The sequence below is a fragment of the Myotis myotis genome, unplaced genomic scaffold (genome assembly GCF_014108235.1).
Source record: "Myotis myotis isolate mMyoMyo1 unplaced genomic scaffold, mMyoMyo1.p scaffold_m19_p_19, whole genome shotgun sequence".
In the NCBI taxonomy this organism is placed as follows: Eukaryota; Metazoa; Chordata; class Mammalia; order Chiroptera; family Vespertilionidae; genus Myotis; species Myotis myotis.
In genome coordinates, this window is record NW_023416323.1 from 22,464,591 (window position 1) to 22,488,171 (window position 23,581).

Below are 23,581 nucleotides of genomic sequence, written 5' to 3' on the forward strand. Positions count from 1 at the left end.
CAAGTATATCTGCATAAGCCATTGGACACAGACATTAGTGCAGTAATGGCCTGGTGGGGGTGGAGGAGGGTAAATGTGTGTGTGGGGGGGGCGGGGGGGATGAGACATGTAATACTTTCAACAATAAAGATATATTTTTTAAAAATATTAATATCTTAATTGATAGACTGAGTAAAGCAGACTGCCCTGCACAATGTAGGTGGAGCTCATCTAATCTGTTGAAGGAGGAATATACTCTCTGCCTCATTGTCTTTGAGCTGGACACTGGTCTTCTGCCCTTGGACTCAGACATGACCTGGAACGTACAACATTGGCTCACCTGCTTCTCAGGCCTTTGGACTTGGACTAGAACTGTATGACCAGCTGGATCTGGACTTCTTGGCCTCCACAATCATGTGAGCCAATTCTTTATAACAAATCTCTGTATATTATATATACTAGAGGCCTGATGCATGAAAATCATTCAAGAGTAGGCACTTGGAGCCCCACCTGCCTCGTGGGCCCCCCTCCCACTGGTCGTTCTGGAAGGTCATCGGGAAAATTGTTCCACCCTCCAGTCTAATTAGCATATTAGCTCTTATTACATAGGATAGATACATCCTATTGGTTTTATTTCTCTGGAGAACCTGACTAATATACTAATACAAAACCAGCAACAACTAAATCATTCTCAAAACATTACTACCAGAAACAAATTCTAGCTATGCACTGGATGTTACAAACTTGATTAGAAAACATGGAAATGTGAAAACATAGTGCATTTAATTTTCCAGGTTTTTTTTAAAGAGGGCAAGTATTCAACCAACTTTTGAAAAAAAAAACAAAAACAGATGAGTAATTAAAAAACAACAACCCAGTGATTCAAACAAACAACTATAAAAAATAGTGCTACTTATATTTAGGGGACAATTGGAATTATGATCCTTCACTGGCTACTTAATGATATTAAACAATTTGTGCTATTTTTTAGGTATGATAATGATATTGTAGCTGTTTTTTTGAGAGCCCTTATATTGACTCATAATAAAATATCTATGGAATAAAAAGTATAATGTCTTCAATTTGCTTCTGTAAAATATCGGACATGGGGGACATGATTGGGGATGGAGATAAAACAATACTGGCCACTTGTGATAGTTGTTAAAACTGAATGATGCAATGATGGGAATGAATTATACTCTCTGTAACCTTCTGTAAATATCTTGCATTAAAAATAAACAAGTAGCCCTAACCGGTTTGGTTCATTGGATGGAGTGTCAGCCTGCGGACTGAAGGGTCCCAGGATCGATTCCGGTCAAGGGCATGTACCTTGGTTGCGGGCATATCCCCAGTAGGGGGTGTACAGGAGGCAGTTGATCAATGTTTCTCTCTCATCGATGTTTCTAACTCTCTATCCCTCTCCCTTCCTCTCTGTAAAAAATCAATAAAATATATATTTTTTAAAAATAAACAAGTAAATAAACAAGATGGAGCCAAACATAATTGTTAACACAACATAAATTAATTAATTAATTAATAGATATAGATAGATAATTGATATCACCTGGGAGGAAAATCTTCTCTTAACGCTCTCTGATGGGCCACCGTAACTGCCTCATGTTAGCTGGTTTCCAGACATTTCTCCTGAATGCCTACATATTTGACAGTGTGGCAGAGAACAAAGGAATACTTATTTGGCAGCACTGACAGGGAGAACATTTCTTTTTAACATGTCTTGTTACCTGAAATTATATTAAAAGTTCTGTTTTGTGTATTGCCCATCTCCCCCCGTGGTAATGTAAATGTAAGCTCCAAAAGGGTAAGGACTTGGCTTTTTGTTGTACCTTTACCTCTTGAAGAACAGTACCTGGCACATGATAGGTGTTGTATTTTCTTTTTGTTTGTTTGTATCTTTTTTGAATGATGGATAACTTAGTACAGTAAATAAATGAATCAAAGTCCAGCCAATTCATTATGAATTCCATTGACTGCTCACCATATACTAGATCTTATGATAACCATCAAAATAGATCAGAGATGCCCAGTAAAGAGATTGTACATGTAAAGGGTGCAAAGTGTGAGGATTATTTAATTACTTTCACAAAAGTCGAATGCCATTCATTCATCCATCCATCCATTCACAAATATTTACTGAGTACCAACTGTAGTGGAATTGACACACAATATAAATAGCACAGTTAAATAATAGCATAGTAGAAATAAACACCTGACAAAATCTCTATACTAATGAATTTTACATTTTAAGATATGAGGATAGGGTAAGGAAAAGAACTATATCAGAGACTACAATTCCAGCCAAAAGGTTATCTATTTGTTAATAACACCAATATGTGGCAGGGAATTCATTATCATTTCTCTTTTGAGAATTAACTAAAAAGTTTACTTAAAAGTTTACTAAAAAGCTTACATGACAATGCTATACATCTAAGCCATTAGCCATGTCCCATACACTGTCAAAATATGTCACCAAATGCATTAAATTCATGATTTCTCATTTAAGCAAGAGGAAACTGCATTTACTGGGAGACCACCTGTTTATAATGCAATGAAAACAGGATATGCAAATACTGTCTTTTAAAAAGCAAGAAGGAAGTTTCCAATATTACATCACATGAACTTGTTCCTATACTGAGTTTTTTCCTTTGAAAATAACTATCAATGTGTATCTTGTGAAAAGAACTATCAATAACTATCAAGTTCTATTTGCTTTGCCAGTTTCTATAGTCTCTGACACAGAAAGCCATGGACACATTTTTGAATGTGATATTACTATCTCTTCTCCAAACCCAACAGACTCACAGAGAATCATGAGTTTTAGGGACTGGCACAAATAAATGTTGAATCCTAAAACCAAATCTATAGTGACAGAAAGAATTTGAAGTTTTACCAATAGTAACTGGCCCTCTGGAATGGGTGCTAATGATAAAAATTGAGCTTTAACACATTCCATTTCTAATTAACTTTAATACTAAAAAAAAGCGTTCCTTTTCACCACAAGACCCACTCCTTCCTGGTGAATCCCCAAGGGATGCCTGCTCTTTTCTGGAAGGCATGGCTCTTCTAACTAATTAGAAATTGCTGGGGGGTGAGGGGAAGAGAAGAAGGCAGGGGTGGAAATCAGCAGGGGGTGAAAAATCAAATTTATTCCTGCCTTTCCCACATCCCTTTCTCCTAATCTCAGTCCAAGCTCTCTGTTTGGGAAACAAACACCAAAATCAGTTGAACGGATTCCAAGTCAGTTCATCCCGCTTCTCTGCAAGGCTGGCCTGGTCTGGCAGGAGAATATTATAGGGTATGGTCTTCCAGGAGCCATTTCATCAGTTATATTTGTGCAACTTAAATCTTTTGCCCTGTTTTCTAATTTCAAAAATTGGGGAAAAAATTCAAACATGGTGGAATTACATAAAGAAAAAAACAAAGTTCTCTCCTCCACCTTCTCATCTCCCATGCTTCCTGTTAAGGAGTTACCACTGTTAATAGTTAATGTTTCATTACAATCTCAGGTCACATTACAAACTATGCAAATATACACAAAACAGTCAGATACATGAGTAACTATCTTTATAAAAAAATTTCATAAAATACACATTGCTCTGCATTTTCCTTTATCCAAATATTATAGCATGGCAGCCATTATATATGTGTGTGGTTATAAAAACACACATATATTCTAAAATATGTATATTTAGACCTATCTCTTTAAAATATTTCTCTTTTTGCTATGCAAATTTAAAGCTGTGGACAACACAGGTGGATTAAACATACCCTATTAACAGGAATTCAGAATTCACAGGTTAAATAAATATACAAATAAATAAGTAAATAAATGCATGTTTGTATATATAATATGTGACATTATATAATGACATATACAGGGTATCCCAAAAAATGCACACACACTTAACAGCTCAATTGATGTTTCTTTCTTTTCAGACTTAACTCAGTGAAATTAATAATTATTCAAAGTGTGTATGCATTTTTTGGGGACACCGTGTGTGTGTGTGTGTGTGTGTGTGTGTGTGTGTGTGTGTACAGTGCTAAAAATATATTGATTCTTCTAATTGGGAGAGCTTGGACATTTATTCGGGTATTTCTATTTTTTTTCTGGTTCAGAGTAAAATTGCTAATCAAAATGTATGGTTAACTTGTATTAAAACTGTCAACTTGCTCTCCAACATGACCAAAAATAATTTATACTCCTTTTAATAGTGTATGTCCTTGTCCCCGGCTAAGAGAAACTTTTCAGAAAGTCTAGTTATGAGCATGAGTCAAAGTTTTATTGTAGTTTTGCTACAAGGGAAAGGCCTCTAGCAGATCAATTCAGAGATTCATTCTTGGTGGAGACATTTTATAGGGAAATGGAGTGATAAGATAGTCAATGTTAGGCTAGATACAAAGAAAAAAGAACATTTGGTTTAAGGTCCCTAGACTCTTGACTGACAGTCAGCTGGCTAGATGGGTGACTGATTTTTCAGAACAAGTCTTAATCCCATTAAAGTTTATCAGAAAATTGCTTAAGCAATTTATCAGGAATGAGGCTGTGAATTACATCATGCAAAAGATTCTATTCCAGACCAGATTTGGGACAACTTTTCTTTTTTATACCCTCTTATACTCTACACACTTACCAACAGGGAAATCATTTGTCTTCCTAATTTTTGTCAATGTCACAGTATAAAATAATATCTCATTGTTTAATTTCCAAGTCCATGAGTTAAAAATAAGATTGAGGTTTTTTTCATGTTTATCAATTTTTTTCAATGAATTTCCCATTCATTGACTTTGTCCATTTTTTCCTGTTGAGAGGTTCATATTTTTCTTTTATTTTGCAAAAACTCTTTCCATATTTGCTTATTTAAATGTGTGTATACATGAATACATGTGTATATTTTTTCTCCTATCCTATCTCATGAGATATTAAATTTGAAAAAAAAATCACTGAATTATATGCCAGCTTCTCTTGATACCTGGAAGAGAATTATTACATTTCTACTTCATTATAAAGTCACTGTAATCGTGCTTTTAAAGCCTTTAGTGCCTCTCTGTCTCCTAAAAACTAAGTCCCGGCATGTTGCAAGGCCCTTCATCACATGGTCACTGCCTAAGTCATAACATCCTTGATCACTCTGGTCTGGTCCGTTGTGCCCCAGCAATAGTGTAGAATTTCTAGTGGCCCAGACTGTCTGTTTCATCCCCCACACCTTTCAGTTGCTGATCCCTCTGCCAGAACATCTTCCCTGGATACTCTATGCCCTTAACAAACTCCTATTTGTCTTCTCTCCTCTGGAAGAAACTTACTCTTGCCCCACTGGAGATAAAGTTAGTCACACTCCCTCTTAGGTATCTTGTATATGCACCTATTTTCCATTAATTTATTTGTACCCTAGTCTGTCTTCCATGAAAGACAAGCTACCTGAGTAAGGAGTGAGTCCTAAATATTCCTATATCACCCGATCTTAGCATAGGACCTGACTGGCCCAGTAATCGTCAGATGGATAGCCATATCCTTTCTGCTATACACAGGGTGAGGGAAGGAGACACAGAAGAGGGGGAGGCGTGTAATGTCCATCTTTTGTCCACATTCCACAACAAACAAAAACATCCTTCTACCTGGAAAATGATAATGTCTCCACAGACTGGAAATTGGGGAGCAGAGGCTATCTTCCCTGTTCTGTTAGCTCAGTCTCTAGACCTGATGGGCATCAGCTCTCCCTGCACAGGAAGTGTTAACACAAACATCACGGAGGCCCGGGGAAATTTTATTGTCTGCCAGATTTACTAATTGGAATCGATCTTCATTCAACCAGTTTCACCAAAGTTTCTGCGAAGTGAGCATAGCGAAAGATAGGTGCCTTTCAGATCACCTGTGATTAAACTCACTGCATTTGTCTTCAAACAAAAGTGTTTTTTTTCCCTGCCCGCAACATATAATTTTAGTCAGCTAACACTAAATTAGACACCCACTCAGATTTATTATAATAAGAACATTCAGTAAGCTAATTTCAAGATGATGACTCCTATAAATTCTTATAATTTATTATTTAGTACTTTGGTTTTTAATCATTAAGTACGTGAAGACTTTGTAGGTCAAACCTGTATTAATGAAGACAGTAATCTATTTTTCAAACTCTGCTCCTCACCCACCTTTCAAATTGTAAATTAACAGAAATAGATTTAAACACACTTGTAAGAACAAAGGCAATAATTGGGGTGTGGGGGGAGCCATCATCCCCCAATTGCCTAATCTTTCTAGGTAGATTGTCAATCACAGTCTTGATTTATTGGAGACACATTGTTCTGATTCTTTAAATGAAATAATGGAGTCCAAATCTGAGAAGCCAGTAGTTCACTAAGAAAATAAAATCTACAACCCACATTTAAAGTTTCATTATAACAAAGCTGTTCAAATATTAGCCAATACAATTTCATTAGGGGTTAATCTTAACCCAATGTAGCAATTTTTACTGCTTTTTAATGAGATGTTAAAGTTTTAGAGATGCACAGACAGGAAGTAAAATATTAACTATATATAAATATTTTAGGAAGCTACCAATGTTATCTAAATGAGGGTTTTCTTAATCTCCCAAATTCATTGCCAAATTAGAACCCATTTCATGATCATTTAAAACTTTCCGTGCTAAAAGACTTAAGGGTTTCATTTTGCTAAACAAAGAGATGTGTTTTGATCAACTGCATGCAAATAATAAAGTTACCAATATTGTAACGTCTTTCCATTTTCCCTAAAATAAAATTACTTTTTATTCTGATGTAATACAAGCTCATCATAAGCAATTTGCAAAATAGAGTAGAAAGAATAACAACATTTGTAATTTTAACTGAGAAAAAGTATCAGGATATAAAATAAAAATAAGTGTCCAGCAAAGTCACTATGTGCTGAGAAAAATCTAGAAGGGAATATAGCAAAATGGTAACAGTGACTATCTTTAGGTGGTGGTTTCAGAACAATTTTATTTTTCATTTCCTCTGTTCATTTTTAAATAGAATATTCTGAAAATTCCTTCAGAAATAAAAGGGCATATGTTGGCATCCATAATAATGAAAGCATTTGAAATTGCATCAGTGCCCGAATCTTCATATGATAAAGAAAATCAGTGTCCATTTTACATGGAGACTTACTGCTGAGGGGTTTGCTATATTACACCAAGGACTGCTTGCAGCATCTCCTGGATCAGTGAAAACCTCTCTGGGATATGGGTATGTGCTTACAAGCTGGGCTTCAAAACAGGAAGCCAGCTACACCCCCTCCACACTGTCAGACTGCATGCTAAATTACTTCAGAAGCATTTTTCCTCTCCTCTTATCCACCCTGGGAAGGGTGAGATATTGCAGGTTTTTAGATAAAATCCTTGATGAGAAGAACATACAAAGTATCCACCTCATAGTTTAAAGGATTCATAAAGAACAGAGACCAGGAAGGGGGTGTTAGCAAATTGGGTTATGGAAAGTTTGCTGAAAGTAGATTTCTGGATTTTGCTTATGATTAATTAAATAAATACCGATAATTAGAATAATGAAAATAACAATGGAAATAGCACCTAGTATTTACTCTGTGTTTTCCATGGCTTATGTGTAACCCTGGATTAAACACCTTACATTTCTTAAATCCCAACAGTAACTATATGAATTAGTCTCATTTTACAGATGGGCAAACTGAGATAGAAATCACTAATTATCTGTGTGGCCTCAGGCAAGTCCATACTTGGCAGAGCTGAGATATAAATTGCACCTTCTGACTCATCTCCAAGACGTCTTTTAATCATGAGGAGGAAGAAGCCTGCCACCAATAACTTTTTGAGAAAGTGATTAGATGCAGGGTGGAAAACACATTTATTAACTCATGAAAGTTTCTACCCACAAGTGTGTAATTTTTAAACTCATGAAACAGGTAAAAACATTTAGGGACTCCTAATTGTTGATAAGCTCTTAGATTATTTATCCTGTAGGCAGTGCAAATAGGCCCTATATTAATATTTATGAGTAACAATATACCCCCAAATTTAGCAGTTTCAGACAACAAGTATTTATTGTCTCACACAATATTTGTGGGTCAGAAATTTAGGGGCTGTTTAGCTGCACGGTTTTGTTACTAGTGGAGTTAGACCTCAGTTCTTGAGTTTGGCTAAGAAAGAATTCAGAGCCAAGCACTCCAATGCAAGAGAAAGTTAATTTAAGAAATGAAGCCAGAGGCAGAAGAAGTGGGCCAGCTGTGCTGCATGGACTCAGGAAATGTTACAGAAGCAAAAGAAGGGCCCTTGGAGCTTAGGAGAAAGAAAATAAAAATACGCACCTGAGAGAGAAGGGCAGGCTTGCTCCAGAGCAGTGGTCAGCAAACTGCGGCTCGCGAGCCACATGCGGCTCTTTGGCCCCTTGAGTGTGGCTCTTCCACAAAATACCACGTTCGGGCGTGCACGTACAGTGCGATTGAAACTTCGTGGCCCATGCGCAGAAGTTGGTATTTTGTGGAAGAGCCACACTCAAAGGGCCAAAGAGCCGCATGTGGCTCGTGAGCCGCAGTTTGCTGACCACTGCTCTAGAGTAGTGGTTCTCAACCTTGGTTGCACATTAGAATCACCTGGGAATCTTTTTAAAATCCTGATTTCTGGGCCTCATCCTCCGGAAATTCTGTTTCTTTGTTACTAATGTTGTGGCCCCACCCCATAACAAAGAAACAGAATTTCCGGAGGATGAGGCCCAGAAATCAGGATTTTAAAAAGATTCCCAGGTGATTCTAATGTGCAGCCAAGGTTGAGTACCACTGCTCTAGAGAGAGATAGTGCGTGCACACTGGATTCCTTGCCTTAAATGTTTTTGTCTGCTTTCTAACGGTGGGAATTTTAGGGGAGGTCTCAGGGGAGGATCTCAATAGAATATTCATCAGCTTTCCAGTTGTGTCCTTTTGGGGTCATGGTTTCTACTGATTGGTCGGGCTAGGGTAGGGGGTCATTAGTCATTGCATCTGTTCAGCCATGGCATTACTTCACTGGTTTTGGTGCTTTTCTGGGCCTGGAGCTGAAACACAATGAGGCCTAGATATTATCTCTAGTTTGACTGAAACTGTCTCTGTGGTCATCAGACCTGAAGCTTTGTTCCTAAGATTATTTGATGTGGGTCAGAACCTCATCGTGCTGAGGGCTTGGTCCTGCAAGGGCTTTATGGGAGTCTTATAAGGCTAATTTCTGGCCCTTTTGTTCCTCCTCTAAGGGGGTCTACACTACATGCCTAAGGACATGCTGGGGGAAGAAAGGTCACCTTGGGGTGAGGTCCTCGCCTATAATATTTGATTTCTCTATTTTTGCCCATTGGTAGGCACCTGGGATTTTCCGCCGTGGTGACACTCATTACCTGGTCTATCGTTCCTGCTCTGCTCATGCCCATCTAACTGCCTCCTCTATCAGTTTGGCTGGGTTTAGTTTCAGCTGTGGTCATCTGAAGGCTGGGACCGGGTGATCTGCTTTCACTATGACACCCTCACATGACTGGAAAGCTGATTCCACATGACTGGAAAGCTGATTCTGGCTGTTGGCTGGAAATTTGAGTTTCTCGCCACAGGGACCTCTGATATTTTTAAATTAAACATTATTTATAAAAATACATTAATAAATCTTACAAGAAAACTTTTGAACATTTCATCTATATCCCCTAAAGTTTATCAGCTGGGCAAAAAATTGGGGGGCATCTCATTGGTAAAATAAAAAATCACTTTATATTTGGGGTCACCTGACATTTTGAGACTCATTGGTTCAATGGATAGGTATTGAGTACATACATGCGTCCAAGGTCAGTGAACAAAGTAATAAACAAAGTCCCACACATCCTACTAAGGGAGATGGGCAATAAACAAGTACAAATGTGCATGTCATTATTGTGAAAGTAACAGGCTTGTTATCTTCTGAGGCAAACAAGCATTTGTGTCATCCAGCCAACTGACCTTTGCTTCAGTAACTTGCCCATCAAATAACTTATAATTTTACTTGGTTCAGTCCCTGTAAGGAAACACCATTCCTTCTGGCCAAATTAACAAGAACATTTCAAACTGTGAGATAGTTACAGTCCTCTTTAAAAATGATTGTTTTGGCACTCGGTTTATCTATCAGTCTCTATGAGTTTGTTTATTGCAAGTCTGCACGTGTGAGAAAGTTCCGCTCTTGGTGGGCAGATCTAATTCCTGTGCTAGTGAGCTTGGGGGCGAGGTTCATAGTGTTAATGAACTCCCCAAAGTAAATACTGGCAAGTTTCTAGAAAATCAGCCACCCAGCTTTCACTGTCTACACCTGTCCTCTTCTTTCAAAAGATAACTGACATTTTATACATTTTTAAAAAATTGCCTCTAGGAACTATAACGAAAACATTACACAGACAAAAACCAGGACACAGAGAGAGGCGTGGCATATATGTGACTGCCATCCTCTGAATTCTCATTCATGACTGATGTTAATAATTGGTCGCAAAAATCTGTGTTGAGCCAATATGGCTTCAGAATCCTACTCAACATCTTACCAAAGTAGGCACTAACAACTGATCAGCATTGGAAGATGGCTGGGGCCCAAAGACCTCAGATATTAATATCTATTTGTCCCAACAAGACTGGATTCTTTGTCAAATTGAGCCCTGAGTCCATACCCTTCAGGTTACTAGGCACCAGCTGATAGGAGAGATACAGATAGATCCTGGGGGACACTTATCATAATCTAAGGCTTCCACAATGAGTGTAGATGGTGAAGGCCTTTGGTCTATATGAGGTCACGGTGGGACTATCAGGAGTCCTAGTAATGGAGGAGAGGGAAATAAAGTGTTTTATATTCCAGAGTTTCAATGTAACAATAGTAAGGAACTATAAACCATGTGCATCCCCAATAGTGTATAAACTATCAAAACCATCACTTGATAGCTTTTTATGTAGCTGATGTTTGACATTAATAGACTATGTTATAATAGGGGAAAATACTTAGGTTATAATGTTAAGTGAAAAACTCGGGATATAGCATCAAGTAGGATAAATAGTGAGGTGAAAGAAAAAATGAATCCATTAATGGGGTGGTGGTACAATTTGAATGAAACTAACCAAAAATTGATAGTGGTTGTCTAAATCAGCGATCGCCAACCTTTCGGACCTCACGGACTACCAGTGGTCCGTGGACCACCGGTTGGCGACCGCTGATCTAAATGATGACACTTTGGCTATGTATTATTATTTTATCTCCTCCTTGTTAGTAGTATTCTTTTTTTGGTAATTTCCTGTTTGGTGTTATACACACACATGGAAACTGGTAGTGAAAACTTCTGTAGAATAAAAGTCAAGTTCCCACTCTATTTTCTTTGGGTCCCTTGCTTCTGGTAGGAAAAAATGCAAACTTCTCCCTTTAATCACTGTATCAAGATTAAAAATCTAGTCTGGGGAGAAAAACACGCTTAGGGATTTTGTCATAAAGTTGGCCAAAGAAGACCTTTATTAACATTTGGCTGTAGTTTTTAAAAACTTCATCTGATATCATAGTTTTTAAGAATAGGTGACTCAGTGGCACTCGGGTCATGGGCAGTTGCTCCCACTGGCTGCACAGACCGCTGAGTGAAGGGTGGCTTAGCTGGCAGAGCTATTATGTCCTCCATGGATGCCAGGTGGACTCTGGGCTGCTGTGTGGAAGTGCTGACCTCCCTTTGGTGACCAAGCCCATTGCAATGTGGTGGCCATTTGTCCTCAGGGCATCTGTGCCTTTGTGAGTTATTTCAGTAAAAGGTTCTCAGCAACTTCACCACTAAATGGAAACAGGATCACAATGAGCAGAAACAGAAGTGCACTAATTTTGTCTGCAAGGATTAAAAAACTGCTAAACGGGGGCATCAGGTCATTAAGAAACATTGAATCTCAGAAGAGGAAAGAAATGCACGGGTCTCTTTGTCTAACTCCCATCTATTTTGAGAGGCTCTTCTATGAGATTGAGAACTGGTGGTCTGAGGAGAGCAGACTGATCTAGGCTTCACTTTCTGCTTCAGGGTCGGCCCTAGGCAAATCTGTTAATTAGGCTAAATTTGGGCTGTTAGATACTCTTCTGCTTCCCTACTCTGCACCCTTTCCCCTCTCTGCACCAGGTCAGGCTTCCAATGCCCTTAGGCCACACCAGATAAAGGACTTTCCAATCCCAGGGGTTCACAGTGCTCTCTACCTAATGTCCCGTTTCTCCTGAGTGCTGTCTCTACCTTAGTGTGAGCCTTACACTTAAACAGGAGTCCTTTTGAAGGCTGATCTAGTCCAAAGGAGTGGTTCCAACAGTGAGCAAACACAGTTCACTTAGTTACATTGGTTAAGAAGCTGTTTGGGGCAAATACAACTCGAAGTTTTTCTCAAAAATTGCAACATCAATCACTAATAAGAGCACTGATTGAAAGACCACTTTTCAGAAGAAATAATGTGCTACTTGTTTTTCATACATTAATTCTGAGCTTTCTATATTCCTTAGCATTTGCTGCCTAACTAAACTACCACAGAACTCGGTGGGTAAAAAATAATAACCACTTCCATAAAAAGTGCATGATTCTGTGCATGGGCTGGGCTCTTTTTCTGGTGCGGGCTGTCTTGACTGATCGCTGCTGGGTTCTCTCATGTGTCTGGGGTCAGCTGGTGGCTCAGCTGGTGGCTGGATGACTCTGGAATGGCCTCACTCATGTTCCTGGAGGTTGGCAGGCTCTTCACTGGGACAACAGGCTCCCTTCCTGTGGCCTCTCACCCTCCAGGCTAAGTCAGGCTTGTTGATGTGGGGTCTCAGGGTTTGAAGCAGCCAGAAGGCAAGCACCAACATCTAAATGTTTGCCATCCCTGTGCTTGTATCGTCTTCGCTAAGGTCTCATTGGCCAATGAAAGTCACTTGGTCAACCCTATGTAAGTGGTGGGGAAGTAGACTCCGCCTCTTAATAGGAGGAAGAACAACACCATGGAGTATGGGTGTGGATACAGTGGAAGAAAGAAATACTTCTTTTTAAATAATTATTATTTTTACAATCTACCATATCTTCCCCAAACCCTAAAGTGTGGTTGTTATTATTTGGGTCTTCTAGAAGAAAGTGAGACTTAGAATGGTTAAAAAACAACCCCAAGAAAAGTAAGACTAAAACCAGTTGTACTGGATTGGAATCAGGTCAAACTCAGATTACAAATATACATATTTATATCACATATAATTAAAATCATAAATATATACAAATAAATATATATGATAAAATTTGCTTAAATATAAATACAAATATAAAGTTAAATACATTGACATATGGAACACATACACACAGGTATAGAAGTAGACATATGTGTGTATGCATGTGTCAGTATACACACATTTGTTTCCAAACCCTGTCCACTGGGAAGACCTAGAAGCAATGATACCCCTGTAGCAACAAGCACACCTAGCACTCAGATCTTGGCTGCTAAATACTACTCTCCAATAAAAGGAATCAGGTCTCCCTGGAATAACAATTAATGACAAGATTGGGACAGGCAAATACGAGATGAGCCTGCAGCATCTTGCAGTAACAGCACCTAAGGAAGTGCTCTGGAAAGGATGGGGCATGTTGAAAGGGCCCTGGAGCCACCCTGGGAGAGCTCCCAGTGTCCAAAGCCGGGACAATTAAAGCCATGAAATATGTAACATTATCACTGAACTATGACCTATAGAATTAATAAAGAAATATTCCTGTGTCCATACTGATATAAATTATTTTAAAATATAAGTGGAGAAGATGGGACAGCCTTCCATAGAGAAGGATTCTGATTAATAAATGTAGAAGTAATGAGAGAAATAGAAAATCACCATTAGAACACCGTAGCATTAATTGTAGCAGGCACGATCCATGGATGGATGTTAAAATTAGTGGATAAAAACTGGAGGAGAAATAGTCTCAAAATACCTTTCAGTGCATGGGCCGACACTCTAACCACTTAGTAACACCGGCCAGGGCTAAAAAGACCTTTTGATGCTATCTACCCTCTGATGTGATAGACTGAGAAGGGCACATGGCTTCTGTGTATTCTTGCCAAAAATGTATAACCTCAGTCTAATCAGGAGAAAACCTGATACACCTAAACTGAGGGTGTTCTATGAAATAACTAACCAGATTATCCCAAAGTGGAAAAGTCATAAAAATAGTAATACAAATAATGAAGACCAAAAAACTGTCACAGATCCACAGATGGGAGGAGACTGGGGAGCTGTGCCAGTAATGGCAGAGTGTGACCCTGGGTTAAATCCTGGAACAGGAAATGAACATTAGTGGAAACACCAGTGAAATGCAAATAAATGTTGTTTAATTGAGGTAAGTTAATAATAGCACTGTATCAATGTTAATTTCTTAGCATGGGAAATGTGTCATGTCAATATTAGGGGATGTTGTACGAATAGAGGGTGTACAGGAACTCTACATATTTCTGTGACTTTTTGGTAAGCCAAAATTTATTTCAAAACAAAATATTAAAAACAAAAACAAAAACGCTTTCCCAAGGTCACAGCTCCTGATGGCTGTTTGAATCCAAACTCTGTTTTGCCTGATTCCAAGGTCTATATATAATCTTTTCACTGTGCTGGCTTCCCCATCCACACTGCACGCACCGCTTTCTCAGAATTGGTTAAGACTGGACTAGGACACGCCTTCCATAAGAATTATTTAATGGGAAAAACGGGTGGCACAATTAGGCATAAACCCATTCACTCTACATGGGGAAAATGAGGCACGGGCTCATTAAAATGTACATGAAGAATATCCACTCTCGGCTCCGTGTCCTAACTGCCCAGATCTGCCAGTTTATAATGTCTTTTCTTGATTCCCCACAACTCAGGTAAATTAGTACAGGACTACACATTTCAACCTTCAACCGTTTTGTCACTTAAAATGAGTATCTGGAAGGCCATCCTTCAGGGGGTATTAGTTACCTTGTCCATTACCTACTTAATCATAGCTCCAAGTTATTTTTTGCCTTGTGGAAGCTGATTTTAAATTATAGGCTATAATATACAGCAAAGCCACGCTTAGCAAATTATATGGCATGGGAAAACCCTTGAATTGGGGGAAAATGATACATTTCTTAAAAAATATGTTTCATAAGATATTATATTAAGCCTATAAAACAAAATCCATGAGCACATTTTGTGGCCTTTAGGACATATTTGACAATTGACTCAAATCTCTAGCCCACTCCTAAATAAGGGGTGAAATGGAGAGATTCTATTTGATTCATGTCCGAAGGGTCTGTGAATTGCTACACACAGACCAATACGAGGAAAGGCTAGAAATCTCATTGGTCTTTGCACATGATGCAGTAAATTAATTAGCCAAATAGTCTCAGACTTCATTTTGAGCCAAAATAGCAGACTCATGAGCAATTTTTCTCACTGTTAGGAATGGATTCCTTTCTTTCTCTTTAAAGAAGCCAACCGAAGTACCCTGGGACTTGATGAAAATGACAGCAAGATAAGAAGACAGTGCATGAGTGTAAGGCTATTAAATGGGAGGAGACAAAGACCCTTCCGAAGGAAGGTTTTCCATTTGTCCACGTGCTTCACTGGGCTGTGTCCGCATGGCTGGAAATAGTCGTTTAGGCTGGAAAAGAAAGTTAGGCTTCCTGCCTCAATAGGCAAGTCTTTGTTGTCCTGTGAAGGCCCAAGTTTCTAAGAGTCGCCACCCCTAGCCCTGACCCCTCCTGTATGTCCCTGGTGAACTGGAATGAGGTCGCCGGGCCGGCTCACATGGTGCCATTGTTAGCCGGGGCTCCAGCCAACTGTGGCCAGGGACACACAGGGCTCAGGAAGGGGGGCGACTCTGGGGTTCCTGGGTGTGTCTTGTAAGGCGGCCAGTTGTCCAGCTGAAAAGTCTGCAGAATCTTCCTTTAAAAGCCGATGTTTTAATTTGAGGATATTAATTGCATGGGAACGATTTGGCTCCATGATTTATAACCCTGTCGGAAATCTGCGGTCCTTCCCTCCACGTGTGCGGCTGCCATTTTCCCTTTTGTATACCTATCATTTCCCATTGTTTATCTTCCCTGATTGATGTTCAGGCTCGGGATGCTTTCTATTATGAGATTCATAATTATCACTGGTAATAGAGAAGGCCTCCCTATTATCTTCAGTGAGACGGCCCAAATTATTCATTGTAGCCCACTGGAACCACACCGCAGGAAAATAAGAATTTATTTCCTGTCCCAGGCATATGGTAGATAAGAGGATGTATTTATTTCTCCATGTTTCAAAAGGATTAAGCTTTGAAAAAATAAATATCACTTAGGCTGTCAGTAAGCAGAACTTTATGGTTCTGAGTCTAGAGGGCCTCTCTTGGGCTAAGAATAGCAAATCTAAACCCTGGTTTTTAAAAGAGGGGGAGGGTAAGGAGGTGGGGAAACAGTGATAGTTTTTCTTGGCTAAACAAAATGCTATATATTGTAACCATTAGATTGGTCTACAAGGCACTCGGCACCACCTTGGACCCCAGCGTTAAATAACGCACAGGCTTATTTATAAAAATGTTACTGAATTCCAACAGTCCTTGACCCCTGGCTATTCTGAGAGCACATTGAATACATCATCTGGGTTTTGCCTAATTACACATAATTAGGAAATGTAATTATGCTTTTCAGTGTTGCTCTGCCATTAGGAACCGAGTGGACAGCTGAAACACAGGGAAGGATTCAGTGCTTCAGAGAAAACAAATTAAAAATGTGAGCCAATCTCTAAAAACAGGGATTGCACCAAAGGTTAGTAAATCAAACTTATAAAAAATATAATAAAATTTGCTCTTGGCTCTGGGTAAATATTTGGTGCAACGGTTATGCTGGTTGCCTTTGTACTGGGGACTTACTTAACGATATATAGAATTTGCATTCACACTGAGCCAGGGAACGGGAATGAATTCTTTTGCTCTATAGTTACTCTGATTTGCTAACTTTTCTCACATATTTATGCCTTTTTATTTTTACTTCCTCCTTTACGCTGGATTCTCTGCTCTAGCTGAGCAAATGAATTCCAATTAGTCCATGGCAAAGAATCACACCATGCCATTTGTGGGTTTGTTGCATGCGAGGGCTGCTAATACCCAAAACTCAGGCAGGTCTCAGCCCCTGAGCCAGGCATTCACATCTTAGTAACATAGAAAGGAGTGAGTGGCTTTGCAAGTCTACAACACAGCCGCCATAATAATAAATGCATCCTAATTTGGTTGGGCATCTACTGTCAAGCAGGCACTGACCTGGGTGCCTTCACCAACCCAAAAGCTAAGCATTTCACCGGTGAGGAAATAGAAAGGTTCAACAACTTAAAGGTACAAGTTCATGAGGGATGTGGAGTTGGTAGCCTTCTACCTTCTGATCTTACATTTCGTGTTTATTGTATTTCCCTCTACTGTTATGGTAGCTGACAGTAATAAAGTAACACACTCAATTAAATGCACTATTTATGGAAACATTTCTATGGTGGCCCCCCCAAAAAAATAAAAAGAGGAATTATTGCCAAAAGCAAAGGCCCGATGTTTGCAGCACGTTTGCTCCTAACAGAAGGCTATGTAAAAACAGCCTGCTAAAAAATGCCTCTCCACCTGCCAATCCCATGATAGGGGTGTGTGTGTGAGCATGTGTGTGTGTGTGTGTGTGTGTGTGTGTGTGTGTGCATTTAAAAAACTTAGGTTTCTATTCCATATTCTTTTTTTTTTCTTGTAGGGTAAAAACATTCTTTTAAGCCTTTTTCATCCCTCCTTGAATTTTATAGACACCTTTTCCAATAATCTTAGATCCTATTCAACCCATTCCCAGCTTTGTTTTCCTACTCCTCTTCCTTCTCCTCCTCCTCATCTCCTGCATTGCTGAATCTATGTAGAATGAACTCCCCTTGAATTACTGTATGAGACATAATGCTGCTCACTCCAATCTCAGATTAAAATGCACTTCTCCTGGGCACCATGAAGGGGAAATGCTGATTACGACTTGACTTTATGATGTGACACTTACATCCTTTCTCCTCAAGAGAAGAGCTGTGCCTCCCACATGTCTGAAGGCCCTGCCTGATGGTTAATTAGATCATTGCCACTCAAGTCCAGTAACCCAAGACCCTCTTTTTAAAAGAAATATTCTATAACTCCTTATTAAGGTCTTCAAATGAAATTCATAAATAGCATAACCTATCCACAAACATAATTAATGAAAAATTAATATAATGTCCTAACTATAAAATAAAGAAGACAAATAACTGATAAAATAATATTCATTTTAAAAGTTAACTGCTTGGACAAGATTACCCCAGAAGCACATAATGAAACAGTCAAATGTTTGCACATGCTCGCAGGTTTGGATTCAAGAAATATAAATCAAAATTCTGTGTTCTCTTTATATTTGGAATTTTGAAGTAAGAGATCAATATACAGACATAACACTGTATTGGTATATAAGCTCTCTGGAAAGAAACACACACATGCAAACACACACACACAGACACACACAGTCACACATCTTGATTTTTAACACTTGCCAATTTCCAAGGTGTAAATACTCTCACCATGGTCAACCTCAAGCTACCAGGATGACATCATGGGATGCAGAATCAGGGAGACATTGGCAAAATCTGCCCTCAGAAGTTGGAAAGAGGCAGCCTCAGTGCACCACGTTTAATTGCCATGAGTATTAACAGCTACAAAAGTAAACAAATCACATGTTACAGTGATTCACCTACTTTGAAAGGCACTGCATGATTTTTCAAGATGACCACCAAATCCTGATAAAGTTTAGGCCCATACAATATTCCCTTGATTTAGAAGGTCCTTGCAGTTCTAGGAGATTCAGTACATGTGTTTCTGGGCAAAGTGTAGTGAATTCTGGGCTCAGATCATTGCAAAAAGATTTTTGACTCAATGTCATGTGTAAGTTACCAGGATGTGGGCAATTCTTTATTACATTGGACTGCATATAGAAGCACATGGTAGATTTATGGACTCCAAGCATTAAATGCCAGAGATCACCAAAAATATCTCCTCAAGTCTTCAAAAGTTTCTCTAGTAGACAGTACCAAATCTAGACCTTTGCTACTCCAAGTGTGGCTCTTGGACCAGCAATACTGGCATCATCTGGGAGCTCATTAGTTTGTGAGAAACACCGAATTTCAGGGCCCACCAAGACCTACTAAACCATTAAACAAGGCCCTGGAGTCCTGGGTGAGTCATAGGAATGTTATTGATAGGAAAACGCTGGGTTAGCTCATGAGCTTCAGGACTGACCAACTGACTGTACAGGAATCCTGCTTAATACCAATATGAGCAATGCAAAATAAACCATGGGCTTTGTAGAAAAACTAATAAGACTCACTAGGTGGGTACTGTGCCATGCCATCCTCCTCCTTCATTATAACCATATCGCACAACCACAGGCACTTTTGCATTGAATGTCTGGGTGGCTACTGAATTAATCAAACAAAGATGTACTGCGTCCTTACTATGTGTTATGCCTTACGCCTTTCGCACCTAATCCACACAACAATCTCTCTTTAAAATAGGAACAGGAGAGGAGAAAAGCAAAACCCAGAGATAGGTTTAAGACTTCCCTCAGTGTCATAGTGTTTGGAATTTGGACAGTCAGGATTAGCAGTGGTAATTATTTTATATTAAAAAAGTTATTCTGAGCACACAGTGAAGGTCAGCCAGGAGGCACAGTAAATAATAGGTTCCTTCCATCCCATAATGATGACAATTAACTTTTGCATACAACTGTGTATTCCCAAAGCCTGCTCACATGTGTCAAGTCATTTGAATTTCTAAAGAGCCAATAACTTATTTACTAAAAAAATGATGAAACTGAGGCTCAGAAAGGTAAGGGGATGAAGGATAAGAAAAATGCAAAAGGTTAAAGACAAAGAGAAAATCTTAAAAGCAGTAAGAGAAAAGCAGTTAATTACCTACAAGGGAGCACCCATAAGACTATCAGCTGATTTCTCAACAGAAACTGCAGGCCAGAAGGAATTGGCAAGAAATATTCAATGTGATGAAAAGCAAGGACCTAGAACCATGATTATTCTACCCAGCAGAGCTATCATTTTGAATTGAAGGACGTAGAAAGAGCTTCCAAGATAAAAAAAAAAAAAAAAAAAGCAGCTAAAGGAGTTTTCATCACCACCAAACCAGTATTACATGAAATATTAAAGGGTCTAATTAAAGGAGAAGAAGAAATGATAAAATGGTAATAAACCTATATTTATCAACAATAGAATAAAAAACACACAAAGTAAACAAACAAGCAGAACAGAAACAGACTCATAGATACAGAGAACATTTTGATGATTGCTGGATGGGAGGGGCAGTATGGAGGATGGGTGAAAAAGGTAAAGGGATTGTGAAGTAAGAATTGGTCGTTACAGAACAGTCATGGGGATGTAAAGCACAGCACAGGGAACATAGTCAATAATATTCTAATAACTAGGTATGGTGTCAGATGGGTCTGAGATTTATCAGGATGATCACTTAGTAAGTTACATAATGTCTAATCACTGGGGTGTGCACCCGAAACTAATATAATATTATATTTCAACTGTAATTGGAAAAAAGTGATTTAAAAAAATAAAATAAAAATAAGGGAACTTGCCCAAGTCACTCAGCTACTAACTGGTGACAGTAGAATAAAATGTAGGGTTTCTGCTCCCACTTGCCTTGAGGCTTAGCTAGTGCCTGGGTTTGGGAGGTCACTCCCAGCAGCCTGGGAGGGAAGGCATTGGGGAAATGATGTCAGGTGCACCGTGCGGGGGTGGGGTATAGGAGCTGGGTTTTTCAAGATGGCCCTCCCCTTCTTCCTATTACCCATTTTATTGTCCCCAACCAAGCATGCCATTTGGCAGGACCATCAACCAGGGATGTAGATTATACCTCAAATGAGCTTCCTCCCTTACCCAATTTAATCTTTTTCTCCCTCCCCTCCCCCATAACTGTGATAACTCAGAGAAAGTAAAACGAGAAAATAAACATGTACTGACAATCTGGGATGTAGTTCAATTAACAGCCATAAGTAATATTTATTGCAAAATCTTAACACCTATTAACAGGACGGGGTGGGGTGGCAGCTTTGCACGTAAAACACGTCCATTTCTATGCACAGCTCCTTGGCGGGGGAGCTCAGGGCTGTCTTTCCATCACAATCAATGCCAACCCAGAAGGTTTAAACAGAGACTTCAGACCTCAGAAGATGCAAAGGTGAGATGTTACCAAGCCAGGAGATTGACAGGGTGTAACTACATTTTAAAACCTCTCCATTTTATATGTATGAGGGAAGGAGGGAGGAAGGAGGCTGGCATGGGGGTGGGAGTGGGGAAAGAAAAGAGGGAGGGAGAGAGGGATGGGGCAGGGGGGCGGGGGGCGGGGGGGGAAGAGAGGGAAAGACCAAAACAGAAACGGTGGCTCTCTCTGAGTGGAAGTCTCGGGGGTGATGTATATTTTATTCTTGGTGAATTTTTCCCATGTGTTCTGTAATTTTGTAATTAAACTTTTAATTTTGAGATAATTGTAGCTTCACATGCAGTTATATAAAATAATACAGAAGAGATCCCAGACATCCTTTACCCAGTTTCCCCCAAAGGTAATATCTCACAAAACTACAGTAATCACCATCAGGAAACTGATGTTGCTACAGTGAAGACATGGGCTATTTCCATCCCCACCAGGATCCCTGCTGCGGCCTCTTTACAGCCACCCCACCTCGAACCCAACCCTGCCCTCCTTAATCCCTGGAATCACTGATCTGTTCTTCATTTCTATAACTTAGTCCTTTTAAGAACATTATGTACATAAAATCAGATAGTATGTAGCCTTATGAGATTGTCTTCTTTTCCATTCTCTTATAGTTCTTTTGATACCAAAGAAAATAAGTGTGTGTGTGTGTGTGTGTGTGTGTTTGTAAAGCCTCAGCATTTTCAGATTCACGTGTATCTTGAATGATCTCTATCATTTTAATCTAGGAGCTGAAGTTTCCTCTTCTCCTGACATGTGCTTCTTGACCCTCTGGGGTGTGAGGAGTGTCTGTGTCACTGGGTTTTTGTCACTGCAATGTGCCGCTGAGCTGGCCTATCTTTTCAACCGCACTTGGCCTTGCTTCCTGGGAATGGCCAAAGCGCTTCCTCAGGTCCCCGAGTTGCTTTCCTTTGCTTCTCCACCATCCACAGGATGTGAAAGGCCATCTTCCAAAGCACAGCCTGATGGAGTTGGACAAGGAGGCTCCCTAGCCCCATGACCGCAGGCAGACAGAGAGGCAGGTGGCCAAAAAAGAGCTTCTGGCTCCTAATTTTGCCAGTTGTTCTCAAAATTAGAGTATGGTGTAGCTAAAAGACCTTTGGAGTCGCAGGGAGTGAATTTTCCCACTTTTAGTCTCTGAGGCTCAGTTTTCTCACCTGTATAATGGGACAAGAATACTTGCCTTATAATTGCGGCTATCTCTTTGTGGAGTGATTATGAAAATTTATTAAAATAACACTCATAACACCAAGCCCACATATGTGAATTGCCCACATATCACATGTGGTTATTATTACTGCAAATGAAGCAAAATCCTAAATATAAGTTCACCTTGGGAATCTACTGTGGTTTCTAATCATTCAATCTTTTCCTCTCCTTTCTTGGTATGCAATCCAAAACTACTCACTCCCCTTACGAAATGGTTTCTGGACCAGAACCATGGAGATGCCTTCCTAAGTGGTCTGTATTAAATCTCCAATCTTGTATTGTTGGGGAAAAAATAAAAGTGTCACACTCCTGAGAGGTGTTCAGGTTTTGAGTGATGTCAAAGGCCTTTGAACAAGCCTTATAAATGACTTCCATATTTGTCCATTTTTGACTTAAATTGCTTTTGGTTCAACCGCTGCCGTGAACTGCCTTGATGCAATATCATACGGAGTGACACAAAGCGCAGGGGAAGAAGCAAGTGGCTGGCGTGGATTAGGAAATAAAGGAGTCACTGCCTCGTTCACTTCTCCAAGTGTTGGGAGAAATGAAAATGAAACTCGCGCTGAAAGGGTAATCTCCATGAACCGTGATAAGAGCAAGTGACATTTTACACAGCTCGGGTCTTTTGGTTCAGCCTCACTTTATAATAAAAGCCATTTACATACAGCCAACCATTTTTTAACAACCATGCTTGCTGTGTAATTTTTTTTTTCTTCCTCTTCCTCTTCCCCAACTTCTTAAGAAGCAAAGAGCAATTTGCAATTCTGGACCTTCTTTTTAGTGTGACCTGGCCTCTGGTTTCTGTTGTGTGGGATGGAGAAGTGGCTTCTATATTCTGAAGAACAACTTCCCTGGTCCCCTTTCTCTCTTCTTCCACACCTCACCTTCCGTCTCTCATCTCTTTCTGCTAACCTCTGAATTTGGAATAAAATGTTCTTGACAAAGGCCTGGCTCCTTAAGCTAAGAAGTTCTATTTCATCTTAATGCTGGGCTTAGGAATCCAAACCACCAGAACTTTGGCTGTATAGAATAATTAAGTAGATATACCTGAATTTATCAGAAATCATGGGTTCCAGTCTCATCTCTGCCACTTGCCACTCCCTGATCTTAGACCAGTGGCTCCAAA

The 23,581-nt window shown here is 39.5% G+C and overlaps 1 protein-coding gene and 1 long non-coding RNA gene across 2 annotated transcripts in view; both read right to left on the bottom strand.

The window, feature by feature from the left end:
* The window catches only part of LOC118674138, a 100,881-nt gene extending 99,190 nt beyond the window's left edge, over positions 1-1,691 (bottom strand). The window contains exon 1 of the long non-coding RNA XR_004973585.1: positions 1,544-1,691. This is a non-coding gene — a long non-coding RNA (uncharacterized LOC118674138). The remainder of the gene's footprint in view (positions 1-1,543) is intronic.
* WWOX (WW domain containing oxidoreductase) overlaps positions 1-23,581 on the bottom strand; it is a 930,714-nt gene that overhangs the window by 299,249 nt on the left and 607,884 nt on the right. The gene's annotated exons all lie outside the window — the stretch shown is intronic.